The sequence below is a fragment of the Acinonyx jubatus genome, chromosome C2, assembly GCF_027475565.1.
Source record: "Acinonyx jubatus isolate Ajub_Pintada_27869175 chromosome C2, VMU_Ajub_asm_v1.0, whole genome shotgun sequence".
Classification (NCBI taxonomy): domain Eukaryota; kingdom Metazoa; phylum Chordata; class Mammalia; order Carnivora; family Felidae; genus Acinonyx; species Acinonyx jubatus.
Window position 1 is genome coordinate 140,640,454 of NC_069384.1, and position 27,640 is coordinate 140,668,093.

General features: G+C 45.2%; 1 protein-coding gene and 1 pseudogene across 2 annotated transcripts in view; one reads left to right on the forward strand and one right to left on the reverse strand.

The window, feature by feature from the left end:
- Positions 1 to 24,827, reverse strand: part of LOC106989434 (inosine-5'-monophosphate dehydrogenase 2-like) — a 117,371-nt pseudogene extending 92,544 nt beyond the window's left edge.
- LRRC3B (leucine rich repeat containing 3B) overlaps positions 24,547 to 27,640 on the forward strand; it is a 90,539-nt gene continuing 87,445 nt past the window's right edge. The window contains exon 1 of one of the 2 annotated variants that reach the window (XM_027040918.2): positions 24,547 to 25,285. The gene's annotated coding sequence lies outside the window, so the exon portion shown is untranslated. Of the gene's footprint in view, positions 25,286 to 26,628; positions 27,586 to 27,640 lie in introns of those variants that run through there. The other variant, XM_015077986.3, reaches the window with a different exon arrangement.

The window sequence follows — 27,640 nt, forward strand, 5'->3', positions numbered from 1 at the left end:
TCATAATATACAATAGCATGTTTGGAATGGAGGCCAAGTAAGGTCACTTCTCTTTTTGCTGGACTGAGACACATTCCGCTTCTTCCAAAGGGCCACAGTCATGGAGTGCAAGAGTATGTAGTGAGGTTGGTCTGGCCACCAGGGCAATGCTTACCAAAGTGTGCTCCTTGGAACCCCAGCATGTCCTACTGTCCTGAGTTATTCCTTCATGGTCTGTACTCTCATTTCTCCAAGGCTTGACCCAGATGTAACCTTCTCAGAGAGATCTTTCCTAACCACGACATCTAAAAATGCAACAATCCACCCAATACTTCCTCTACCTCTCCTTGCTTTCTTTTTCCCCTTAAGACTTACCACCCTCTAACAAACTGTTTACTTATTTTGTTTACACTAGGATGTGTGGCAATAAATTCTGTTTGTTTCACTTACCCTGTGTCCTCAGAGCCTACAATACAGTCTGGCACCTCATATGTACTCCATAAATATTTATTGCATTCGTTAATATTGGCAACATTAAAAGAAGAGACACACACCCTGCTTTGCAATAATGCAATATCCCTAGTATGTTATAGCATTTTAATATTTGCAAAATCTTTCCTATGCCTTGCCCCAGTATGATCCTCACCTTAGGCTGACAGAGCCAGCACTATTATCCTCATCTTGGGAAAGGTCAGGCTCAGAGTGGTAAAGCCATTTCCATAAATTCACACAGCCGAGAAGTGCCATAGCCCCACCTTGAACCAGGCATCCCACTACAATGTGTTTGATTCTCTAGTGCTGTCTTCTTACTGATGTGGCTACTGATTTAGGGGCGACTTAGAGACGAATTCTGAAAACCGAAGGCTTTGATGTTCTCTCAAAGCCCAAACTTTATTCTTTTTCCCTTTGTTTTGGAAGAACAATACATTCATCAAACGCCAACTGTTCGAGTAGGATCAAGGATCAGAAACTTGTAAGAAGCAAATTCTTGTGAAGCAGTTTCACATTTTGGAAAGCATCCAGGTGAAAGCTGGGGTAGCTTCAGGCTACATGGTGGCTTGGGGGTTCCCTCCTCCCATACCTCATTAGGTTCACATCTTTCTCAGCGCAAGACTGTGGAATGGAATGAGGCAGAGTACTACCGGATGGGGCTCCAGGTGAAATGTCCAGGCCTGGGCCTCCAGAGAATCAAGTGGAAGACTGAATGCATGCAGGGACCTCCAGGAGGATTTTTGTTAATTGGCCAAGGAAGTGCACTGGCCCCAGACAGACATGGGTTCTGATCTCAGCCTTGTCACTTGCCATCTGTGTGACCTTCGGCAGGTTGACTAAGCTCTCTGAGCCTAGGTTCCTTGTGTGAAAATGTGACCAGGCCGCCTGACCTGGTGCTCTAGTAACCAGTCATGTGTCCTGGGCAAGATAATTATTGAAATTTGAAGTGGGATTTATGAGCAAACGGCTAAGAATTATCGAGACATCTTTGGTGCAAAAGGGTGATTTTATTAAAGCACAGGGGCAGCACCCGTGGGCAGGAAGAGCTGTATTGGGTTGTGAGGAGCGAGTGATTATATACTTTTAAGTTTGTGGAGGGAGGAAAGGTATAGACAACGTAGGTATCCAAGGAATTTCTGGATGCCAAAAAACAGAGTCTCACAGGACCCTGAGGATTTAGCTATTGTCAAGATAAGGTTGCTTTTAGTTTTTAAGGAAATGTAAACACGAAGGCATTAAGGCAGCCATAAACTTCTTGATGAGTGTTCCACACTACAGGTCTCTGGCATCTATCAGTGGGCTGCAGGCTCTAAGGGAATTTAATTTAAACTACATGTTTCTTGCCTTTGTTTCCCTCATCATAATCAATGTTTTATGCCTTGCTTTCCTCATCTGTAAATGAGGGTGATATCAACACCCAGACCAGTATGGTGAGGTGAGAATGATATGAGGTAACATGTGGAAAGCACTTAGAGAAATGAATAATCATTGCTAGTAGTACATTATCACACTCGGTTGTTTATCAGCGTCCGGTGTGTGTCGTCTTGTGCCGGCCTCCCCCAGAGGCAGATCCTCTGGCAAGTGTGTGGCACTGGCACCTCCCTCAGGGAGGTGGTCTTAGGAGGTACTGTGGGGACCCAGGAAGTGGGAGAGGGAAGGAAAGGCAGCTCTCAAAGTGCGTGTCAGTGGTCGGGTCAGTGCCGTGGGCATTGGAGACTCAAGCCTGTGGGGACCTTGGGGAGATAGGGTGAGACATACCTGAAAGCTGTGTCGCCCTCGGCATGTGGGACCGGCCGCCATCTTTTAGTGCTTGAGGGCTGCTTCAGGAGCATTAATTCTGTGTCAGCCCTGAGTTGAGTCCAGTCTGTAGCAGAGCACTCCTATGGCTGGAAAAGTCCAGCGTTGGGCAGAGCGTGGAAGGAATTTGTGGTGAGCACTCTCCATGAGTGCCGAGGGGGTAAAGAATGTGGATACAAAAGCAAGTGTCAGGCAGAGAACCGGGCTCCCGTTAAGTTTTCAATAAAAGCTTCCCTCTACCCTTAACGAGTTTCCTGGCCGAGGTGGATTCCCTTGGAAGACGTGAGAAGAGCTTGAGGGCAAGCAGTTTATCTGGCAGAAGGTACCAGAAAGCAAGGACGGGCCAAGTGGGGAAGTGAGGCAGCCAGTAGAGGGCACTTTCTCAATCAGGGCCCGGCTGTGAAAAACTTGCCCTTCTGGGAACTCTGGAGACAGTGCAGGGCACCTCAGAATTATCTCTGCACAGGGGTTCAGATGCTGGGTGGTGTTTATTTACCAAGCCCCTGTCAGGCGCGGTGTCTGCTTCTCTCTCCAGTGTGAGGAAGCAACGTTGCCAATATGTCTCTTCGCTGTCATATTTCACTGCCTGGTTACTAATTATTATAGCTCTGGCTTACCGAAGTTAGGAATTAGAGGATAATGATTTTCTTTTAAGTTTTATTTATTTATTTTGAAAGAGAGAGCGTGAGCAGGCGCACAAGCGGGGCAGGGACAGAGAGAGGGGGAGAGAGAGAATCCCAAGAAGGCTTTATCCTCAGCTTGAAGCCCAACCAGGAGCTGGATCCCAGGACCGTGAGATCATGACCTGAGCCGAAATCATAACCTGCTGAGCCCCCCAGGCACCCTGAGGATGATGCATTTGGTCAGTATTTAGCCACATATCTCCAGTTGTTTCAGAAAGTAATTTGAGCAAGTTCTGGAAAAGGGCAGTGCTCTTGGGCCGTACTACCAGAGACTTGTTTTCCAGAGCCTGTCTGCCCCTACACTGACACCTGTGTGACCCACACAGAGTGTTCCCCAGGCTCTCGGGGTGAACAACCTGTCCTCTGTAGGTCTCTCCCACATGTGCTGTTGTAAACATCATCCATGGGGCAAGCACACGTCAGAGACTAGAAGTCCAGTTGCTGATGTCAAACACATTTTCAGGAATGCTTGGAGTTGAGCCTTAACTGAGAAGGACTCCAGTGAGTGAAAACTGGGGCTGACATTTCTGGTGAGCTCAGCATAAAACTGGTGGAAGCAAGATATAGGGGCTGCTCTCAGGCTGAGGCACACTCGCTGGGGTGGGCGTGGGCAGCTCACAAGGTCAGCTCAACACCGTTATCCTCTGGAAACGCGTTGTCATAGGATGGTCCTGGCTCACCTGGCTTGGAGAGAGCTAGGAGTGACGTCGTCTTCTCAGCATTTACTCTTCCTTCTAAAAGTGCGAATAAATCACAAAGATAATAATATTTCCTGTTCCTAGATACTCTTTTTCTACCCCTGGACCTTGCGCTCAAGTCACTCCAGTTTGGAGGCAACTTACAAAGAGTCACAGCACATCCCCACCACTGTGGTTTGGCCTGTGTCTTCCTCCACCAGGAATGCCTTATCCCCAGAGAATGTTACACCTTAGTTTACCTCCTAATGGTGGAAATGAAAATGAATGAGTGGACGTGGACTTCACTTGGAAGTCCACTGAGCAGTACCTGCCGACCCCTCCCCGCCACCCAGTCCATCAGCAATCCGTGTTGTATCCCATTTCCTCCCTCCTCATCCATAGGGCAGCCGCAGTGGGTGACCTGCCCTTTCAAAACCCTCCCTCTTATGGCCACACCCAACACTGGATGGTTCTAAAGGAGAACGTATCCCTCATAACTGCCTCTCAAGACCCTTCCCATCCTTCAGGACCAATCAAATCCTATCATCTCCCCCAAAGGCTTCCCAAATCCTCCACCAGAATCTCTCTTTGCCTATATTCCCTTTGCATTTTATACATAGCCATCATGACAATCTGCTCTAAATTAAAGATATTAATACGATGTTCTTCCAGCCTAGGTGGTAACATTCAACTGAGTATCCATCCTGATGCTGCTTTGGATGCAGTAGTCACTAAATAAATGTCACTTCCTTTGCACTGAGTTCAAATGAATGACAAAAAGGGTAAAAGCCCAGCTTTACAGCTTGGGGAGACGCTCCCAGCACGATGCTGTCCTGATGGTGACAATAATGACGATACCAGTGACGTTAACGGCTAGAATAATGGTATCGATCAGAACTGCCGTTCGCTGAGCACATATCATAATGATGGTATACCGGACAGTCTGCTAAACGCTTCATCCTCACATCAATCCTGTGACACAAGACTTATTATCATTCCCATTTTCTAGATGAGGAAGCTGAGGGGGTAGAAAGGTTAAGTAAGTTACTCAAGCTCATACAGATAGCAGGGCAAAGTAAGGACTGAAATTCGAGGCCCTTGCTCTTAGAAAGCCTTGCTCCAAGGAAGATCACTATGATGGTTACACAGAATACACAGAAGATCAGGTGTAGGGAGATGGGAATGGAAGAAAAAAAAAAGACTCTTGTGAGAGTTCTGGCAAGAGATGAAAAGATGTAAGTGTGAACAAGTACACAACGGAAACAGAAGATGAATTTGAGACATATTTATCGGGTAACACCGACAGCAGTTGATGCCTAGTTGAATGTAGTGAGTGAGACAGAAGTCGCTGAAGATCACGTCAAAGTTTTTGTTCAAGGCAGTTGGATAGATGTTGATGGCGTCAGCAGGTTTATGGAGAAAGCAAGACTTGGTGAAGAAAAACAGTTGGACGCCTTAGGGTAGGACGCGTTGGCGCTGAGGTGCCTGCGAGACATCTGACTTTGTTCCAGTGATAGTAATAGATTAAGGAGCAATTTGAGCGAAACAAGAATTTTGTGTTTGCTCATGTGTGATTTCATCCACGAGAAGCACTCGGCGAATGCAGAAAACCATACCCAGCTGAACCAAGCCACAAAGGGATCCCCGCCCCCCCCCCCCCCACCTCACACATCTACCAGCTACCTTGGGCTGAATCGCATGTGTCCAGAGTTACACCTATCCATGTCTAGTGTTACAACTTTCTGAATCATCTCATGACCCTCCTTCTACCACTTCACAATCACTCACAAAGTGTGATGGTTCCAAAGCATCTTTCTCCAGGCAAACGTCAGGTATTTTTCAATATTTATTGTAGCATTTGTGCTATTGTGTGTGTATTGCTTAACCATTTAACATGTATAAATTGTGACACTGCATGAATTAGGTCGGCATCATTTTCTATGTGTTTTTGACACGCATGTGATGAAGTTTTTGACTATTGTTCTCCTAATTCCATTTTTGCCCATAAGCCTTGTTATTTTTATTATATAATTTTGCACAATGTTGCAAAACAGGATCCTTAATCAGAGATTGGCAAACTATGGCCCCTGGGCCAAATCTGGACCATTGCTTTTGTGTGTGTGTGTGTGTGTGTGTGTGTGTATAACATTACTGGAACAGAGCCATGTCAGTTTGTTTATTTACTATCTGTGGCTGCTTTTTCTAAAAATTTTTTAACGTTTATTTATTTTTGAGAGACAGAGCATGAGCAGAGGAAGGGCAGAGAGAGAGGGAGACACAATCCGAAGCAGGCTCCAGGCTCTGAGCTGTCAGGACAGAGCCCGACGCAGGGTTCAAACCCACAAACCTCAAGATCATGGCCTGAGCTGAAGTTGGACGCTTAATCGACTGAGCCACCCAGGCCCCCCATGGCTGCTTTTGAACTACAGTGGCAGAACTGACTATCTGTGACTGAGACCCACCCCATGGCCCACACAGCCTAATACATTTACTATCTGGCCCTTTAAAAACAAATTCTACTGGTGTCTGCCCTAGCTCAAAAGGAACGTGGAGGGTAGCAATGAAGGGGTGTAACCAAGGTTAGGAGAGTAAAGCGAAGTGTTCCAGTCCAGGGACAAGGTCAAGATCACTGATTCAATATTGAAACATTTGCAAGAGGATGAAGAAACTCAGAGTGATCAGTGCTATACCCACAATAGACAAGCTAAACATGGGGAAAATATTTTTCAAAAAATGTGATATTAAATGCTTCAAAAAAAATCAAGATATTCATCAGGGGAAAAATTAGTACTTTCTTGGGGCTTCCTAATTTCATAGTGTTTATTATTTTAATTTGAATTGCATATGGTTTGTGGCAGCAACCCTTCCATGCTTAGGGCCTCGAAGTTCTTAATTTAAGGAAGAAGGGTGCCTGCGGGACTGACTTGAGAGACAGGTCAACAAAGGGTTGGCAACTTATGGTGGACGCCCTTCTTGCCGTATTCCCCTTCTCAAACCACCACCTGGCCTTGTTGATGCTGACCTGGCTCTTCCACTTTCCAACAGACCTCTTCAGTGTAAATTCCAGAGCCACCATTTGCTGTTATTTTGGGGAAATCACTTCATCTTTCTCTTCTCCTACTTCTCAGCTACGAATTGAGCAGATATGCTAGTATCTATTTAGTAGATAATCCACAAAATGTTCTTAGAATACTATCTAGTATACATTCAAGCATCGAGAAAAGGTTATTATTTTCTTTAATGTTTATTTATTTTGAAGGAGAGAGAGACAGAGTGTGATTGGGGAGGCGCAGAGAGAGAGACACCCACAGAATCCACAGCAGGCTCCAGGCTCTGAGCTGTCAGCACAGAGCCCAACGCGGAGCTCAGAGTCGCAAACCACAAGATCACGACTTGAGCCGAAGTCAGATGCTTAACCCAATGAGCCATCCAGGCGCCCCCCAGAAAAGGTTAGTTATGGTAAGTGCCTATTTAAATCTCCAATATGCTTTCGCCAAAGAATATTCAATAAAAACTGAATGGGACAAGTGGGAATGACATCTTTTCCAATTAGTTTTTCCTCTACCGACCTCAGATCTTTGGAGCGCAACCATACTCTGTGTCCTAATTTGTACAAAGTGTTCCTTCCTTCACTTTTTACGCGAGAACGCAGAGCACTTTTGGAAGTATTTTACTCCGGAAGTGGGGGGACGAGAACTAAACACACATACTGACCAGTGTGGCGGGTTCCAGGCCACACTGCTGTGCTTCATTGAAATCATTATAGCAGGTCCCGTAAGCCAGGTATTTTTCTCCCTTCACGTATGATTAAACCAAGATTTACGATAACTTTTTTAAAAAGCTAGCTCAAGACACATAGTCTATGGCCCTCCTGTGATTCCAAAGATTATTATCCCGTGTCTCTTTGGCTTTACCAGTGGTTCTCCCAGGGGGAGGGGTGGGGAGGGCAATTTTGCCCCTAGGACACATTTGGCCTTGTGGGGTCTGGAGGGGGATCAGTGGTGCCACTGACTTCTCTGGTAGGTAGAGGCCGGGATGCTGGTAGACATCCTAAAAGGCACCGAACAACCCCAAATGATCTGTCCCCACATGTAAATAGTGCTAAGATTGAGAACCCTGGACTAGACCATGCTGCTTCGGAGGTATTTTTGTCGGTTTAAGGAAAATAAGTGAAAAGAAAATATATGCAAATAACGTTTCTAAAGGACTCGCTGCAGTGGTTTCAGTTGATTATTACTCAACGTTGCTGATAAAATGAATTCCTGTTTTAAATCCTGAAGTTCAACGTTTTAACATCTCTTCTTAACCTCTTCCACTGTTGTCTGAGACTCATTAATATGGCTGTTTGTAAAATGCTTGGAACATTTCAAGGAGAAAAGGAGATGTTTGTTATTCGGCATTGCAAATACCGTGTCCACATGGCCCTACGTTAGCAGAGTTCCCTCCGAAGGGAACTCAAGATGCCAGACATGATTCTCAAGGCCACTGTGAATTATGCTGTGCCAGGCAGTGATACTTGGAGAAGTGCTCTTGGGTTGTTGTTTTTTTTAAACTGTGATTCATGTCTCTTTTGGACTCTGGCAGACATAAAGCAAATGCTCTTGGTGTCTCATCTAAATCTCCCTCGTGGGATAGGGGCACCCCACTCTCAGCCTCTGTGATTGTTGGCTGGCCAGGGTGCACAGCTGCCCCCAGGGGGCTCATGCCCCACCCTGTTGAGCACTCCAAGGCCCGAGACTGACCGACAAAGGGTTATGAAAATCGGGTCCCCTTGCCTCAGGAGGATCAACTCCTTGGTACACTTCGTATTCCACATCTGCCCAGGGGATCAGACTGAAGCTAAATTCCAGCCAAAAATGACATCCTTGCTTAGATTTCTTCCCCTAATTTGTCTGGCTTCCTATATTGCCCTTCTCCTGAGAGGAGCACCCAATAAATCACTTACACAGAAATACCCACTGGGGCTCGGGGCCTATGGAACATGACCCAAAACACACGGGGTCAGCAAATTCAAATGGTGATGAGTATTGTAGGTACTTCTCCTATAACATCCTCCTTGCTTTGCTACATTCCTGTTGTTCTTTAGCCCGGGTGCTGACAGAGACGCGGGGGGCTAGTCAGAGCTCAGAAACTGATCAGAGAGAGGAAGCTGAGTTCTGCCTACCGATCAAAGGACTGTCTCTCCAAACTCCTCCTTCTCCCTGAGGGGAGCATTGGTTTCTTGCCCGGAAACTAGGCTTCAGGGCAATCGCGGTTTTGTCTGACACCCAGCTCCCATCAAAATTAGTGGGGAGGGATTCCTACTTCACCATTCCTGTTGAATTCATACATTTAAGATCATCAGCACAAAATAGCCCATGAATCTTTGCATCCCTTAATAAGGCTATCAACGATATCTTATGTGAATAGGTCTTTTTTCTTCCGTGATTCCTGAAGTTCTTGAGAAATAGCTCGACCTATTTATACCAGTCAGTCCACAAAGACAGATTATGGTGACCAAATAGTTAAAATAACAGTTAAGACAGCTTCCTAAGTATAATTTTCCAAGCAGTCCTTGGTGAATGCAGGCTTGTTTTTATTTTCCCCAGTAATGTTAGGTTTTTAAAAATATATACAGCCATCAAATTAAGGGGAAATGTATGATTTTTCTCTCTATTCTGATCACACATTCCTAGAGGGATAGTTTTTGGCTAAGTAAAGACATACATGCATTTATTCATTTCTCAGATGTTGTCTAATGCCTTCTGTGTGCCAGGTGCTGTTCTAGGCACTTGAAGATACAAACAGGAGCAAAACAGACAAAAACTCCTGCCCTCTTGGACCTCACTTGCTAAAGGGGAGACAGAGAGGAAACAGAAGAGACTGAAAAATATACATCGTACAGTGGTGTCGGACGTTGGTAAGTGAAAGGAAGAAACATCGATTAGAATAACTCCTCACCTTAGTGAGGAGGATGCTAAGTTAGATATGATTATGATGTGATGTTTCTCTGATCAGATGACAATTTAGTGGAGACCTGAATGAAGCAAGGGAACGAGACCTATGGATATGTTGGGCGGTGTTTTTCAGGCAGGGAGCAGCTAGTGACAGATCCCTGAGAATGGAACACACCTGGAGGTTTCGAGCAATGGCAAGTGCGCTGGCTAGAGCACCGAGAGTGACCTGTCGAGCAGGTGAGGCGGTGAGGCCACAGGATCTTACCAGAGGCGCTCAACAGTTTGGGTGAGTCAGTTCTTCACAGCCCTCCTGTTACGGGGCAATATGTTTCCTCCGCCCCCAGGTGCTAAAGGCTAGTAGCTCCCCACTTACTAGGACAAGCCAACATACGTCCCTACTTATTTCCAGTAGCACACTGGGCTGTGTATGGAATTAGTCCCAGTGGAGACTAAGCTTTAGGACAAGAAGTGACACCATCAGGTTTGCTTTGTTAAGGTTACTGTGACTGCCGAGCAGAAAGCAGATTGAACAGGTGGAAGGTTGAAGATAAATCATTGAGAACGCTGTTGAAGTGGACCCAGGGAAAGAGAATGGTGGCAGGTCTGGGAGGTATCAGTGGAGGTGGCCCAAAGCAGTTGCTTTGGGAATATTGTTTGAAAGAGGAGCTGGCAGGATGGGCTGGTGTTGGAAGTAAGATGGGTGAAAGAGGAGAAGTTATGGAAAAGTCGAAGGTTTTCTGTTGTCATTTCTGTTCCCGTTTTGCTTATAAAGAAGTATGAGAAGTAATGTAGCTAGCTATCTTATCTTCTGGTCATTTCTGTGTTTGCATGTGTGTGTGTGTGTGTGTGTGTGTGTGTGTGTGTATGCAAGCCTTATTATTTAAATGATACTTGCACCCCTGGGTTTCTTAGCCTCATCACTACTATGCTGGGGAGCCATTTTGTGCATTATAGGATGTGTACTAGGATTCCTGTGCCCGATTCACTAGATGTGAGTAGTACTTTCTTCCTAGTGTGAAACCAAAAATGTATCCAAACCTTATTCAGTGTCTCTCAGGGGGGCAAAATTACCACCAGTTGAGTACCACTGGTCTAAAAGAGGTAATGAGGCTGTGGTCCTAGCTCTGCCTCTAATTGAGTGACCTTGGGCAAGCCACTAACTGCGCTCAGGGCTCTGTTTCTTGCTGTGCATTTATCAGAAGTATGAGTAAGATGTCTGTTAACCCAAATTGGTAAGTCTATAAATTGGTTAACCAACTCCTTTCTGGGGAATTAACTTCCACTCAATTTCAAATGAACAGTGTCTCAAAAAATCTTATTAATATAAACATAAAATTAGTTTTTCTTCTGGGAGTGAAAAAATGCCCCCAACAATTATAAGACTGATTTTCTCAATCTAGGCCATAATTTGAACAGGCAAAATTTGCTAATAAGCATTCCCAGATTCTGAAATAGCTTCTGCAATTTTCCTATTTGCAAAGTCAATTGGGGACTTAAAACCACAGCTGTCCATGTGTGGTTTTCTGTGGGCCTTATTGGGCAATTTGGTCCAATAAAGTTTAGCTTTCAGTGGACAATGTTGAATTATGGCAGGCACTGCTAGGGATTATTTTGCTACATCACGTCTTCCCCTCCTTTGCCCAATTAGGGCTGTCAGTAAATAAATGAAATTGTTGGAACAGATGGAAAAATTTAGTACGACCTCTTCTAAATGATCTCATACAACCTCCGTGAATTTTGTGAAACTATTTCCCTTAAATAAGTATATGGTTTTTCTTATCCACCCTAAAATTTGGGATTGAGGAGTGTCCATAATCAAACGGATGGCACTCATTTGCACCAACAGGCTGGGATAGGCTCACCTCTTACCTTTAACTGGTATGGAGTTGGGACCAGATCCTAAGCCTCTTTGCCTTAGGTCTTGGGTTTTGCTCACTACACCTACAGTGACTGCCGTTTTGCCAGATATTGAGGGGGGAGGCCAGCATGCCGATATGCTGTGGGCTGTGAAGGTGTGTTTACAAAATCATGGAAAAACCAGAAAGTCAAACCACATGGCTCTCTATTTGTTGTATGTGTTGTGAGAAGGCTAAAATCTATTCCCCGTGTGCGTCCTCTGTTTGGGTGACCTATATGCAGAGTTTCTACTTTATAGAATCTATGGATGCTTTTTATTAAATGAAAAAGATAAATCAATTTTCTATATTTATCCCTGCCTTCTAGCTTCTCTAAGCTTGGCCACCGCCAGAGCCTTTTAAGGAAAGCAGAGTCAGCTAAATGTGCCTGCGTCTTTCTGGCTTTTCCTGATTTCTAGATGGCCAGGAATTTCTTTCCTGGCCATATTCAGTGGTCAACTTTCGATGCTAAATGGTGGATTAATTTATGGCATTGATTACTATAAATTAATCAGCATATGGAAAAAGTGGTCCCCAGAGGGCTGCATCTGGTGACTTGGACAGGGCCAACCCTGGGATGACTTCCATTATTCCAATGACAATAAGGCAATTAAGCTTTAGAAAGATGGCAAGGATGTGGCCCACCATGAGGAAAAAACCAGATTTATGGAGCATTTTGCCTCTGAAGAGCTCTGTTGAGCACGGCTCTACCTGGAAAAATGGTTGAATAAGAAAACAAAATACATTTATAGCCCGAGGCAGATCATGAGCATACCTCTGGGTCCATTTTGTCTATCTACTGGAGGTTCTAAAATTCTCATTGGCAAGAAGAATTACAAAGAAATGATTACTCCTTTTATTCTTTCATTCAATAAATATTTGAATATTTGCTTTCACGGAGTTTAATGCTGGGCAGAAGGGGGAGTAGAAAGGCCAGTAGGATATAGGGCCTTCTCTTAAGGAATTTATGACGTTATATCGATCAGACTGCCACAGACAGTTCTAACTCTACTACGTATATATGACAAAATAAAAGGCATGCTGTGGCAGAGAGGTGGTCAAGCATTGTGGAATAACAGGAGAAAACACAATTACTTCTAGTTATAGGGGGAGCTGTATGTAATGATATATTAATTAGGATGCTTAAAGGAAAGTAACACAATACTCAATGAAAAGGAGTTTAAACTGACACTGGAGATCTGGTTAAAATGCAGATTCTGATTCAGGTTTTCTGGGCTAGTGCCCAAGATTCTGTGGTTACAGCAGAATTCTCTGGTTATAACAGGTTCCAGTTTATATTGAGAGACTTGGTCCATTGACCACCCTTTGAGTAGCAAGAACTTTTAAAACTAGGCTTTGTATTATTTCATATAACAGAAGTTTGGAGACATGTGGTTTCAGGGTGGGTTTAAAAAGCTCAAATGACATCAGTAAAGAACCAGGTTCTTTCCATTCTTCTTCTCTGATCCTTGACATAATGGCTTCTGTCTTCACACTTTTCTCTCATGGTCTCAGGATGGTTGCCACAGTTCTAGGCATCACACACAGGCATGACAAAGGGCATGATCAGTAGAAGAAGAGGGATATTTCTCCTCTTGTTATTCTTTTTTTTATAGGGAAAAAGGCCTTCACTAAAAAATTCCTGGCACCAAGCTTCCCCTTAGTTTCCAGTGACTGCAGTCATGTGTGATGTTAATCCTTCACTGCAAAGTCTGCTGGGAAAGCAGGTTTTCAGCTCCTACAGTGAGTTATGGGCTCTGTTGTAAGAACGGTGGGGAGGAAAAGTTGGTTGGGCAGCCAACTGCACTTGTCACAGTGGGGCTGGGGTTCTGTTGGCCATAGAAATCTTGATGGGCTAGGGACACCCCACTGAGTTAGCACGTGGAAGGGGAAATTGGAGTCCATCATATAATGTGTCACTTAGATAGCATTAGATGACTTAACTTAGACCTTAGAATTGTCTCCTTCTAGAGGCACATGTCTCCCCATCCACCCTTCTATTGTCTTGATTCTAAACACTGATATTTCTCACCTTGAATATTGTCCTGGAGTCCTAAATGCTCTCCCTATCCCCACCCTTCTACACCGCCCATCCATGCTGCATACAGTGTCAGACTCCTAGCCTGCAAATGTGACTGTGATATACTTTGTTCAAAACTCTTTAGTGGTTCCTGATAAAATATTAACTCCGTAATATAGTCTTCAAGTTTCGTTATAATTTCCTGTCTGCTACTTGTTTGTCCTGCTTCACCTCCCAACACTACCCACTAAAAGTCAGACTTCAGTGCTACAGAGAATAAGAGAATGATTTTGCTGGGACCTGTGATTAAATTCTATAGGTATAAAACCATCTGCTTAAGAATTCCTTTCAATATCTCCACAGATCATGAGAAATGATTGCTAGGATTCCCCTGTTATGGAACATGTACATTTTCTAATCCACCCCCTATGCTAGATGCTTGATTATCATGGCCATCCTCAAATATGCCAGGAGGCTTTAATGGTGAGAACTCCAGGGGCCTTTCATTCACTGAGGGAGGGGGAGTCATTTGGAGCCAAAGTTCTGATTTCCTTAATATTACCCTTAGTTTGCTTTCCTTTCCGTGATTTATTAAATTTTACCCAAGACTTGAGGACTTTCTGGCTTATTTGACTTTTTGGTATGCATGATTTATTATTATTAATATCTCTGCCCATCCTCTCATTATTTTTATCACTCTCCCAGATGTAAGTCATGGGCTGCTTACTTTCCCTTCCTGTCCTGCACCTCCCCCAAATCAAACACGGAGCCTGTCTTATCTTAGGTGCTTAGAAAATGCTCTTTCCTTTCTCATCCTAAGACATTTATTGAGCACCTTTTGTCTGGTATGGTGCTAGGGAGTTGAAGATCCAACACATGGTCTCAGCCTTTAGATGGTCACACTTGAGTTCACCATGCAAATGCTAGTTTGATTATAGCCATATGGCAGTATGTAGGGAGCATTGGAAATGGGAAGGAAATTGTCCTTAGTGAGTTAGGAAAGGTGATTTGGGGAGGATGTTGGTGAGAGACACCTAAAAGGTAAGGAGAACTTGGGGGTATCCTTTCTGAGAAGTATCCCAGTAAGCAGCACAAGAGTACAGTGAATTTGGGGGAACCATGAACAGCTAAACTTGGCTAGACCCTAGAAGAAGAGGAAATCACAGAGGGGGAGGCTAGTGAAGTAGGCAGACAGATTATAATGAGACTTATAGGGCTGTGTGGTAAAGTTCTGGTTTTATTACGAACCACTGAAGAATTCTAAACAAGGCATGTGACCAACACATTGCAGACTAGGGAATCGCTCCTGCTGCTGGGCTGAGAGCAGAGCTGAGGACAGTTAGACCTTTTCGGAGGGTAATAGAGTACCCAGGTGAGATATGATAATGTTCTGAATCAAGCCAGCAGTGGAGGGGCGTTGACAGAGTGGTGTGGACCATTAGCAAGATATTGAGGGGGTAAACTTAGTTCTATTTGGTGATGCATAGGGAGGCTAAGGGTGACTATGTGGTGAGTAGAGAGAAGAATAGGACTTTGAGCTTCTTTTACGCCCCTTCGCGCCCCTCGCTGAAATTGTTGCACGACTCCTTATGTCCAAAGGTGCGTGCCAGATACACCCGACAACCTATAAATGTAACTCAATCTTAATTCCTGGTACAACTCGCTAGCAGTGCCTCTCGCCGTGTAACTCTTGAGGAATTGAGTACTGTGGCTCAAAGAACTTTGGCCATGTGTGAATATTGCACCTTTCCTCTCGGGTATGATCTCTATTTTTATTGAACAACTGTCAGTAGGCCACGCAGCATTGCCAACAACACACTGAAAATAGAATGAAAGCAATTACGTCAGCAAAGATTAACGCAGAAAGTAAAATTGCACTTATGTAATATTCCTTTTCCAGGCACTGAGACCAGCCTTCCGTTGGTTTGTCTGTATCTGTTGCAGAACGGTAACAGAATGACACCATCCCTGTCCATGCTGGAGGGATCCATTTTCTCCATAATCCCCTCTTCCTGCGATCTCTAAATCTGTTCTCAGAGCAGATTCCCGAAGAGGGCTGCTCCCCAGGGATGATTTCCCATCAAGATGCTACAAACAGATGAGAGATAATATTAGCTAACAACATATCAGCACTCCTCTGGTGTTTGGCAACTACTTGTCAGTAAGCTTCAAGAAGATGCTTGTGTTTTGGAGAATGTCAGTCCTAAGAGGAACTAAGAGTTGCAGAAGAGATGATTTAGGCCAATTCACAAGCCTGGGGAAATAAATGGCTTGCCTGAAGCTTCCTTTGTCCCTTGAATTTAAAGAAAGGATTGAAACCCCAGCCTCTACTCCAACAAGGGCATTTCCCCCACGCCCTTGGCTTCTTACAATGAAACAGGGACCATAGGGAAAGCTTCCTTGTCAAATCCCTAACACCCCCAGTGGGTGGAGAAAACCTTAATACAAAAGAAGAAAATCAACCCCATAATTAGATACAGAACTGACTCCAGACCAGCTAGCAGAAATATTGTGCCGGCTTCCATAAGTGCTACAGAAGGAGGAAAGGAAAGTCTGCATCAGCAACTTGAGGCTTACATGTGGGTCTGATGGAACGATCCCATTTCACAAAGCACAAACAATAACAAAAATAGCTATGATGGGAGGCAAAAAGAAACAAGAACAACTAATTGCTAAGGAGGGCCACTTTGGCATCAATTGTTAATGTCACCCAGCTTCACCCCCCCCCCCCGCCCCGCCAAACCCCACCACCAAATCTCTGGCATTACAGACTGAGTTGGCTCGTTATACCTATTAAGTTGTACTATTATAAATGTTAACCTCTGACCAAACCTTGTCAAAGCAAATCTCACATCTGAAAAGTAACAGGGAGACAGGATGGTAATGGAGATCGTGGGGGGAAACAGGATGCCTGAGACGCACTGATGATTCTGCCTTATGCACCTAGGTCCCCATGTTAGTTAGTTAGAAAGAGAGAGAGGTTATCTGCCAGAAATAGTAAGTGTTATATACACTATCTCAATTGATAGTGTATAATTCTTATAACCACTTTACGAGATGAATATTGTAGTATTGTTCTCCCTTAAGGTAGGGAAACTGAGTCAGAGAAGTTTTGACCCTTCCCAAGCTCAGACCTTCCCAAGTTTAGACCCAAGTTTAAAAACTGTTTATTTTAGGGGCGCCTGGGTGGCACAGCTGGTTAAGCGTCTGACTTCAGCCAGGTCATGATCTCGCGGTTCGTGAGTTCGAGCCCCGCATCAGGCTCTGGGCTGATGGCTCAGGGCCTGGAGCCTGTTTCCGATTCTGTGTCTCCCTCTCTCTCTCTGCCCCTCCCCCATTCATGCTCTGTCTCTCTCTGTCCCAAAAATAAATAAAAAACGTTGAAAAAATTTATAAAAAAAATAAATAAAAACAAATAAATAAAAAATAAAAACTGTTTATTTTAAAGTAGGTTTACATTTGCAAAAGAATTGCCAAGATAGTACAGACCGGCCATTCCCGTACACCTTTTACCCAGCCTCTCCTAATGTTAACATCTTGCATCACAATGTGGACCTAACTTCAAGAGCTTTGTTCTGATGCAATTCACATACTATATAGTTGACCTATTTAAAGTGTACCTTTCAATGGTTTTTAGTATATTAAGAGATATGGATAACTCTAGTCATGTTTAGAATATTTTTATCACCTCAAAAAGAAACCCCACACCCTTCAGCTATCTCCTCCCTTCCCCACTCCCCTCCACATGCCCAAGCCCTAAGCAACGGCAAATCTATTTTATGTCTCTGCAGAAATCCTAGGCATTGCATATAAATAGAATAATATTAATGTGTGATATTTTGTGGCTGTATTGTTTTACTTACCATCACATTTTCAAGATCCAGCTATGCTATAACAGGTCTCAATATTTCATGCCTTTTAATGGCCAAATAATATTCCATAAACATATTTTGTCTATCCATTAATCAGTTGATGCTTATTTGGGTTGTTTCCATGTTTGGCTTTTATGAACCATGTGAATATTGCTGATAAAGCTGTTTAGAGAGCATGATTTTAGATCTGTAAGGATCTGGTGAGTGTCCTAATACATCACTCCTGAAACGAACTGACTTATCCATCCAGTTGCTAACTGAAGACCTTCCCACAAAGGCAAGCCTTTAAGCCCACAGCAGAGGGTAGTCCAAACATGCATGTCCTATGAACTTGCCCTCTTCAAAAGAGTTGAAGTAATAGATAATGTTCAGTTTCTTCTTTCAAACTCATCGATCAGGTAATCTGACAGTCTCCCTTCAGGATGAGGATAAAGGGGCCAGAGATATGACTTAGCTCCTTAGCTCAGGTGAGCCCAGAAGCAGAACCTTGAGATAAAGGCAAGAGTTTGAGTAGTTTGTTTGGAAGGTTCTGGGAGAGGTGAAGGGAAGTGAGACATGGAAGGAAAGGAAACCAATAAAGGGTATACTTTTAAGCAAATTAGCGTTGTGGGTAATTGGGGCACAGTCACATCGAGGACCTCTTGGAGACAGTGTGGAACATGCCTTGGAGTCAAACCAAAAGAGGAGGAAGGTGTAGGGTATTTATCCATCAACTCCCATCAGTCTTGGGGGTAAGGAGTAAGTCCTCTAACTCTTCCAGGGAAAGACCAGGGGAACAAGAAGAGAGCTTCCATCCTGAAAATGAGACTTTCTGAGTAGATATTGACTGATGAGTACTGGATGCAGCCCTATAGACCTGCACTTACTCGTCTGTAGAGTGAGGACTAATTCTGTGTTCACTAAATCCTTGATCATTAGAGCTGGAGTTATATATGAAGCAATATTCCAGTCCAGCCTTGTCCCCTTTTAGTTTATTGCTCTGGAAGAGATCCCTGCCCTGTATGTTAATATGTGAATGTGGTATGTTAGAGAGAGCACACGTTTTGGAGACTGATGCTCCTGGGTTCAAATCCTGACCCCCACCATATAGAATCTACGTGCAAACTGTTTGAACAAACTGTCTCATCTTAGAACAAGTTCTCGGAATCCATAGTCGTTTCCCACCCACAACCTCCGCTCCAAGGTCAGGTAATAAACTAAATGACATGTTTGTTGACACTGAGCACAGTGGCTGATTTGTAGTATGGATTCAATAAGGAGTCATTTTCCATATTTCGACTAGGACTAAGGAAGATATGCAACAAATAAATGCATTCATTCATTCCACAAATATTTATTAAATAATGTGCAGAATTATCTAGCATGTGCAGAATTCTATTGTAGTCATCAGTGAACAGTGGTAAAGAATCCAGATTTCTCCCTCATGAAGCCTACATTCCAGTAAGTCAAAAACACTGGGACCCTGCTTTTACATGTCAGATCCTATTTTTATTATCTGGAAAAATATGGTTCAATTTATATTAGTCATCGGGCTTTTAACTTCTCAAACTATAAGCCTCATATCGAAGTGTCCCCAAGCGCACTGTCTCCAACCCTTAATCAAACATATTCTGAGAAGCATTTCTCAAATCTTTCTTTGATGTTGCATTAGTTGGACTTTTTTTTTTTTGGTCCCAAGAGACAGAAACTAAATGTGAACTAGTTTAAGCAAAAAGGTGATTTCTTGAAAAAAGAGGATGAATAAAAGCAGGGGAGAGCAGAGACATGGCTAGACTTCCAAATAGCTTGAACCAGGGACTCAGACCCTACAGGGAATCACTCTGCCTCTCACATTTATCCCTGTGTGGAAGTTTTGTCACTCACAGTATAGTGTGGCTTTCTCTGCATGGCAGATATCATGCCTGCTCATGGCTCCTATGAGTTACACCTTGCGATGTTAGTCATCAGAAAGATGAGCCCGGTCTTCCCAGTTTTCTTGTCCAAAATTCCCAAGAAGAGAATCTAATATTTCCACCCAGGGATAGGAATTCTCTATTGGATCTCTCAGCTACAAGACATTTCCCACAATAATTATATGGCTAGGGAACTAAGAGTGCAATCCTAGAATCCCATAGGTACCCATATGACCTGTCAAGACACGGAACCCCAAGAAGGCTGATTCTCATATCCTGGGCACCTTTCTGGCAGAAAACATGTATAATAGCGGTTCTGAGAGCTGGAGAAATGAGCAAACAATAGAGCCAGAAGAGGCCACATCTTATTCAGTCCACACAAAGTGTCCATTAGTAGAAATGAGCCAACAATACATTACTTCCTGCAAATTTGTTGAGTATATTCAAAACAAACACATTAAAATGGATTATTCACCATTTATGTGTCAGGGAAGTAATAATAATGTCTTTATTGCACATATTAATGTTCTTGAGTGCTTCCAAAGTACTGTGGAACTTCAAAACATTTTCCAGTTTCAGAGAATTAATTAGCTCCCCTGTGGAGCAGCTCACGAGCAATATTGCCATTTTAGAGATAGAATGATTGAATTGGAAAGGCAAGGGGTGTTGAATTATTCATCTTTTCAATAAGCATGTATAAGCACCCACTCCTTGCATGGCTCGACTGACAGTTGTAGGGGCATAAATTGATTGGAATAAAGTCTCTGCTCTCAAGGAACTTTAGTCCCCTATGATCAGTCTACTAGGAGAGGTGAACTTGTCAACAGCTAGCCTGAATAGGAGTCTACATAAAGCCAAGGTAAGATGGATAAACATGAGAAGATAAAAGAAGCTGACAGAGCTGGAAAGAAAGTTAAATGGCAGAGGCCCATGAAAAAACCATGATAGGGAATTTGGTCTTCACTATGTGGACCAGTCATTAAATACACACACACACACACACACACACACACACACACACACACACACACACAAATTACAATGCATTTATACATGGCCAGTCCTCTAATTTCTTTATTTTTAATCAATAGTAAACCTATTTCTCCCATCTCCCCCAACCTCTGCCTCTGGCAACCACCAATATGTTCATTGTATTGAAGAGTTTTGTTTTTTGTGTTTTTTTGGTGTTTTGTTTTGTTTTGGTTTGGTTTAGATTCCACATAGAAGTGAAATCACACAGTATTTGTCTCTCTCTCTCCGGTTTCTTTCACTTAGCATAATGCCCTCAAGGTCCATTCATGTTATTACAAAGGCAGGATTTCCTTCGTTTTTATGGCTGAATAATATTCCATAGTGTCATTTTGTGTGTGTGTGTGTGTGTGTGTGTGTGTACTTTTCATTACCCATTCATCCATCAATAGACACTTAGGTTGTTTCCATGTCTTGGCTATTGTAAATAATGCTGCAATGAACATGAGGGTGCAGACATATTTTTGAGATGGTGATTCTGTTTTCTTTGGATAAATACCCAGAAGTGGAATTGCTGGATCATATAATAGTTCTATTTTTAATTTTTTTGAGGAATCTCCATATTGTTTCCCATGGTGGGTGCACTACTTTGCATTCCAAATGATCTCAGTAAATGGAAGAAAAACTGATCCATGTACCCAAGTCTTCCAAATGATGAGCTAGATTCACGAGTGTACATTGCCCAGTGACTTCTGGGCTAAAACTTGCAATGCCATTCGAAGACTAGATTGTATAATGGGCACCACTGGGTTAAAACTTGCAATGCCATTCGAAGACTAGATTGTTTGTATAATGTTCAGATTTTCATTATCCGGGCAAGGTCCGATTCCTATAGGGTTCTCTTTGTAAACCCAAATGGCATAAATTGAGGAAATCTATGAGGAACGATGGAGATATGGGAAAGATGCACATGGAAACGCCCATATGGAGAGAAACTGAGGTCTGAGCCTCAGCTCCTGTCGAATGCCAAGAGCCAGCACACGCTGCCAGGCATGTGATGGAACCATTTGGGAAGTGAATCCTCTACTTCTGATTCCAGTGGCCCTAAGCTGACACTGAGTGGGCCAGAAGTGAGCCTTCCTCCCCGAGCCCTGTCCAAATTCCAGATTCAGGCTAATAAAAGATTGTTGTTATTTTAAGCCAAGAAGTTCTGGGGTGATTTGTTGTGAAGAGTACTTAACTGGAACACGTTCCACAAAGGATTCATGATATTAACATCTTCTTGCCTTGATTCCATTCATTTAAGTCACCCCAACTATTTAGATTTCAGAAAATCAACTCAAGGGCTCGGAAAAATGCATTTCCATTTCTCTGGAGAGTTCCAAATGGAAAATGCAATTAAAATTTCAAGAGGTTTCCTTTAGTTGCAAAATCACTGGAATATATTGATTTTAAAACAATTGCTTACCCCTATTTCTAAAGAGAGTTAAACTGAAAACACCAGTAAGTAATGTAATGTTTGTAATATACACAATAAGTTTTACAAAAGCTCCCCCTCTGGGTCAGAGGGGCCGCTGCTGTGATGTGAAGGTCATTGAATGAAGTGGCCCTTCAGTGCTAGGCTTCCTTCTTAATTCACTAATCAAGTTACAAATATAGCTTCTGATACCTCCTCTCTTCTCTTTTTTTATAGGTTGTCAAGACAAGTCAGGGGCAGCAACCAATCAGCTCCTCGTATTAAACAGCATATTTTGCTGAGCTGGATTTGACTCCTGGTTGCTACAAAACAAATCTAAGTTTATATCAGAGGTGACAAACTCCATGCCCTGTCATTTATCCTTTTTATAGCATGGGCGACACCAATGGTCAGCAAGTCTTGTTGATGAGCATGTGAATCAAGTAGAGCAGAAAGCATCCCAAGTCTAGAGGTTTCCTCTGTCAATAGGTAGAAATTGTTTGTTTTAATTAAAAGAGAACTAATTTAAAAACAAATTCCTCTGCTTTTGATTACCCTATGTATTTTAAAAGATACTTGTAATCCCTGTATGAACAGGGATAACCACTGTTAATACTGGAGTATACATTACTCTAGACACGAGCCTAAACATATGTATATATTCACATTTATACATGCAATGATTGCCAAGAGAAAAACATATTGAGATTTTTACTGTGTAGTAGGCACTTATTTGTGAAATAAGTGTTTTGCAAATTTCAATGAAAACAGAAGACTATGAGGTAATTAACATCAACCAATTATACCTTTAAGGAATTGGAAGTTCAAGTCTAAGATTTCTACATAGCTATCAAGTAGAAATGTATAGCTCCAAACCTACATCTGTTGACTCCAGATATTAATTTTTATTATTGTGTCTCTCATCTTGTGCATCTGATTTTTTTGCATCTAAAATTATAATTATCATTTATAACAATACTCACTTAACTCATTTACAACCACAGTTTAATGTCTGACCAGTATCCATTTATAGATTTAAAAACATTTCACTATTCCACTCTTGTTAGAAATTTCAATTTGGTTTTGTTTATTTTCAATTTTCCACTAGTGTAAACAACACTGCAATGAATATCCTTGTATATAAATCTTACTGTATATCCATTATTTATTCCTAATGATGAATTTCTAGAAGTATAGTCTTAGGGACAAGGACCTCCAAAAAGTTTATGCTTTCAAGAGTAACATCATATTTCCCTTCAGAAAAGTTACACCAAATTACATACCTGCCATCCATAAGTCCTAAGACTTCATTTAAAAAACAAAAACAAAATAAATAAACAGAACTTAAACCACAAAAAAACCACAACCTTTCCAATCACAGTTTCATCTTAGAAATAGAAGATATCTTAGCAATCATGTTTTCTAATCTCCTACACATTATGGACCTTTTCCTTAGCACATCCCCAATCTAGGTGGTATCCATCCTACAATGCATAGGAAGTGGGGATAGAAAATAAAGAACAATTTTAAATATCCCTAAACTACATAGCACTTTTTTTTTTTTACCTCTCAGCAATGAAGTACTCTTCAAACTATTCTAAAATGCATCTACAATAAGAGAGCCTCATTGGAAATGAGGACACCTTGGCAGTCTTTCAACATACTTGACACAGGTCATGAAATAATAAAGAATTTTTTGGTCATTCTCTGCCTGGAATGGGTTTGCTTTAGTGTGGGCAACTGAGTACATATCACTTGCTCTATGCAGTTGCCCAACAACTTGGTTTCCCTTGCTTATGGGAATTCAGCAAACAGACGTAGGCTGGTCAGTGGGAAAAGAAAAGTGTCCAGAAACAAAAAATGAATTAAATACTTTTACATTTCTAGGTCAGAGGAGCTGGGAGTAGAACTATGTGTGCCCTCCCCTTCCCCAAACCCTCCCAAATTTCATCATCCAAGTTCCCTTAATTCTAGACACACTGGGATTTAGCAGTGTTTAAAGGAGAAAACGACTTTCAACAGGCTAAGCTTTCCTTGAGTACCCAAGGAAAGTACTTGTTTTGTTTAGACACAAAACAAGTCTGGATGTTGCAGTGGTATCCTAAAAAAGAAGAAAAAAGGAGGTAATACAGGTGAGTGATGCAATAGAAAACGATAAAAAAAATCTATACCTTTGTGAATTCTGCAAGTGATTGGCAAATTTGACTGTGATAGCAAAGAGAAGAGGAAAAGTAATTCTGCCTGGAGTGAGGGGTGAGGGCTGGGGTGGAAACAGGGCTGTAAAAGAAGGTGGTATTTGTAGATGCTGGGAAGGCTGGTTCCTCTGGCCCCAATTGCTTGTTTCTTGATTCATTTATTTATTTAGGTGCAGATGTGCTAAATAATTTAAATCATGAACTGAGAACCACTAAAACCAGTAATTTGTGTTAATCTTAGCAAACACACATGAACACACGCACATACACTTTCTTAAGGTCTATATATACTCTGCACGCCGTTTGTTGTTGTTTTTGTTGTTTTGTTTTGGTTTGGTTTGGTTTTGGCTGTAGAAAGTCATCCCTGCAACGGGAAGGCAAATTGAATTCTAACACCTTCTTCTGCTTTGGGAAACTGGACTAGTAGGGGGTGGGGGATCAGGGCCCAGGACTCACGGCCAAAACTTTGTGCTTCAGGAACCGCAGGGGATCATTCTGATATTGGAACATAGAGCCTTCGGGGAATAGCTCACTTTATCCCTCTTAACCCGGAACAGCCTACTACGTACAGCACTTGGCACCCAGTAGGCCATCATCTGTCGAAGAGCTGTTAGGCATCCGCCTTTTCCCCATTAGAGGACAATCAACCCATCACCACATTCAGCTCGGATCTCAGTAGTTAGATAAACAGGAGAAAGAATGGGGCCGTAGCTTCCAGAGAGAGGAGCTCTGCACCGGCGGGGTGCGAGGAAGGCAGGCGAGGGAGGCGGAGGGAGCCCATACTCCCACCTCGGCGCCTCTCCTCCCGCAGCAAACGCTCAGCCCCCGCCCTCTCTCTCCGTTCCGGACCCTCCACCCGGCTGGCGAGAGGGCAGCGCGGGAGAGGCGGTGGCAGGGCTCTGACTGTCACGTTCGTTCCCTGCTGCTTTTCCCGTCCCCAGCCTCCTCGCCCCTCCTCCCTCATCCTCAGCCGGGGTTTGGAGGCGATTCCCCTCTAGTGACTGAGACGATCGCATCTGGGCGAGCGGCGCTTCGCCTCCCTCGCGTCTTTGTCTCCTCCTCCTGCAAGGCTCCGGGGCCGGGCGCAGGGTCTGCAGCAGCCGCCGCAGAAGCGGGAGCCAAGCGGTGCTCCGCACGGCCGCCCGGAGCCGCACCCTCGCTCGGTGGAGGCGCCGGAGGACGCCGGCCAGCCACGCACAGCCGGCGTCCCGCGCTCCTGCCGCCGCGCACTAACGCCGCCGCCGCGGCGGGGAACGAGCCCTCCCGGCCGGCCGGGTCCGGGGTGGGCAGCCCGGCTGGCAGCAGGGTGGGAAGAGCGGGCGCTGCAGCTCTGGCAGCTCACACCCCCAGGCATACGCATCCAACGCCTCTTCCCTGCGCCACGAGGATGGAGCAGCCACCCCGGCCCGGGACTGGCGCAAGGTAAGGTGCAGCCGCCTGTTGCTTTTCGCAAGCGCGGTGTCGTCCCTCTACCCGGGTGCCTAGGCCGTCCCTTCCCGTAACAAGTAGAGGGGAACTGTCACCCCAGGTCAGAGCCACGTCCAAAGCTCCGGTCCCCTTGGCGCAGACCCTGGGAGAGACCCCTCCTGGCGGGGGGAAGTCGACCCCCTGCTCGCTTGCAGCCAGCTGCTGTGCAATAGTCTGCAAAGTTTTGTGCCCCCCCCCTCCCCGCGCCGTGCTCACCCCGTGCCGTGCAAGTTGCAGGTCTAGTTCTCGCGTGCGCCCTTCCCCCAGCCCTCCCCCACTACCACCCCTGACGTTTGCATCTGCCCATTTCTCTTTCGGTGTTCTTGCTAGTCGACTTTTCACTCCCTGCAGCTCCCGCTAGAGAGGCGAGGGTTTGGGACTCAGCAGTTAGGGTGGGATAGGAGCAGAGATAATGCAATAGGAGGGGTGGGACATGGGAGGAGGCTGCGGCCACCCTTGGGGCTCAGTCTAGCACGGTCCATCCTTGCGTATGCCACCCCGAACTCGGTAATGAAACCCTTGGAGTGGCTTGCGGCTGTGTGCCGCGGGAACAGCAAGTGCAGATCCGGGTGGGTGAAGTAAGTCATTTGGGGAGAGAAATGTTCCCGGAGGGGTGGGGGTGGGGGTCTCGGGTAGATCTGGTTGACAGGGTACCAAAGGGCTCCGCTTTTAAAGTGGGCGAGGGGCCAGTCCAAGTCGTCACCTGACACGGAGGAAAAAGGATTTGAGTCCGGAGAGCTCTGGCCCGGGTGTGTAAATAGAGATGGGGGGAGGGGCTGGGCACCTGGGAAGGCGCAGAGAGGCAGAATGGAGCCCTGGAATGCCAGAGCCCGGGGTGGAGGGGGGTGGAGGGGTGGGGAGGGGTACTTGGGAAGGCCAGCTTCTGGGTGCCTGGAACGGGGCGATCTTCCTCTCCAGGAGAAACAAACCTCCAGGCGAGATTGTGAATGCGTTGGCGTCTCAGGCGGCGACCGAGTGGTCAGATCATGGACCAGGGATGCTTTTCCTGGCTCTAAGAGGACCAGAGTCCTCTCCTTTCCCCGGCACCCGCTTCTACACCCTTCCACCTCCGCAGCCGAGTCCGTAGACCCACGCCCACCTTCCCTGCCCGGCGCTCTGGAGTCAAGGAGGTCTGCACAGCCGCAGGGTGGGAAGGGGATTCCTGGCCCCCAGGAGAGGCGTGTGTGCCGGGCAGGGGGGGGGGGGGGGCGGAGAGTCCCCAGCACCAGAAGAGTAGACAGGGATTCGAACCGGTTGGAGGAGAGCGCAGGGGCGGAGGCTGCAGTGGGAAGCCACCTTTCCGTCCCCCCCCCCCCCCCCCGCCCTTCCGCAAATCGCACCTGGGCGGAGCGAGGGAGTGGGGGAGCCCCACGCTGTGCCCGCAGGCTCGGGAGCCAAGAGCCGGAGGGCGTGCGGGAAACGCAGGGCGAGGGGGTGTGGGCATCCGAGGAGGGGAGACTTGGCTTCCAGGCCGGGGCCCCGGGCAGAGGTGGGTCTTTCCACGTTTGGGCCCCTCGGTAGGTCCTTGTGGTTGTTGCAGCCGCCTTAACGGATGCGGGAAGGCGAGGCTCTCTCCTCCTTTGCCCCCCAGCAATCTCGAATGGAAGACCATTTGCGGGAGGGGGCCTAGACTGCTGTTGCAGAGAAGGGGCGCCCCCCCCCCGGGCTCCATTTCTCCAGGTGGGCTACCAAAGGCCTGGAAGCACCTCGTTTAACCCTTCTCTCTCTGAGGAGGTGCACGCCCCTCTCCAAGCAGCACCTTGGAGAGTCCAGTGCCGGGTTTCCACTGGCCCATCGAAGAATTTGGAGGTTGCGTGGGGTCCCGAGCTGTTTAAAACCCTCTGGCCCTCCTTGCCCAGGCCTCCCACGTGCAGGCTTTTCGGGGCACAGCCGCCTCTGCGGTTGCCCTGTTATAATAAGTCTGCTGCTCTCCCGTAACCAGCTGGGAGAAAGCAGAGCTCAGCGCAGTCTCCTTTTCTGGGCCCCACGCCTTGGCCAGACCCTTCCGGAAGAGACGTCGACTTGCCAGGGCTCCGGGGGAGGAATCCTGAGGTCGCTCACTCCCACCCTGGGGCACCCCTGGAGCAGCGAGCTCCAGTCTCCCCGCGGCCGGCTTCAGAGCCCCGAGGAGCAGGACCGGGGATTCCCTCAGCGCTGACTCCCCGCGGCTCCTGAGCACAAAGGCCACACCCTCACAGGCCAGGCATCGCAGGGGACAGAGCGTTGGCTTCTGCCGAATTACCTGGATACCTGAGGTAGGATCCCAGACTGAAGTCCCTCACCCCGCGAGAACTACCCCAGGGCCAATTT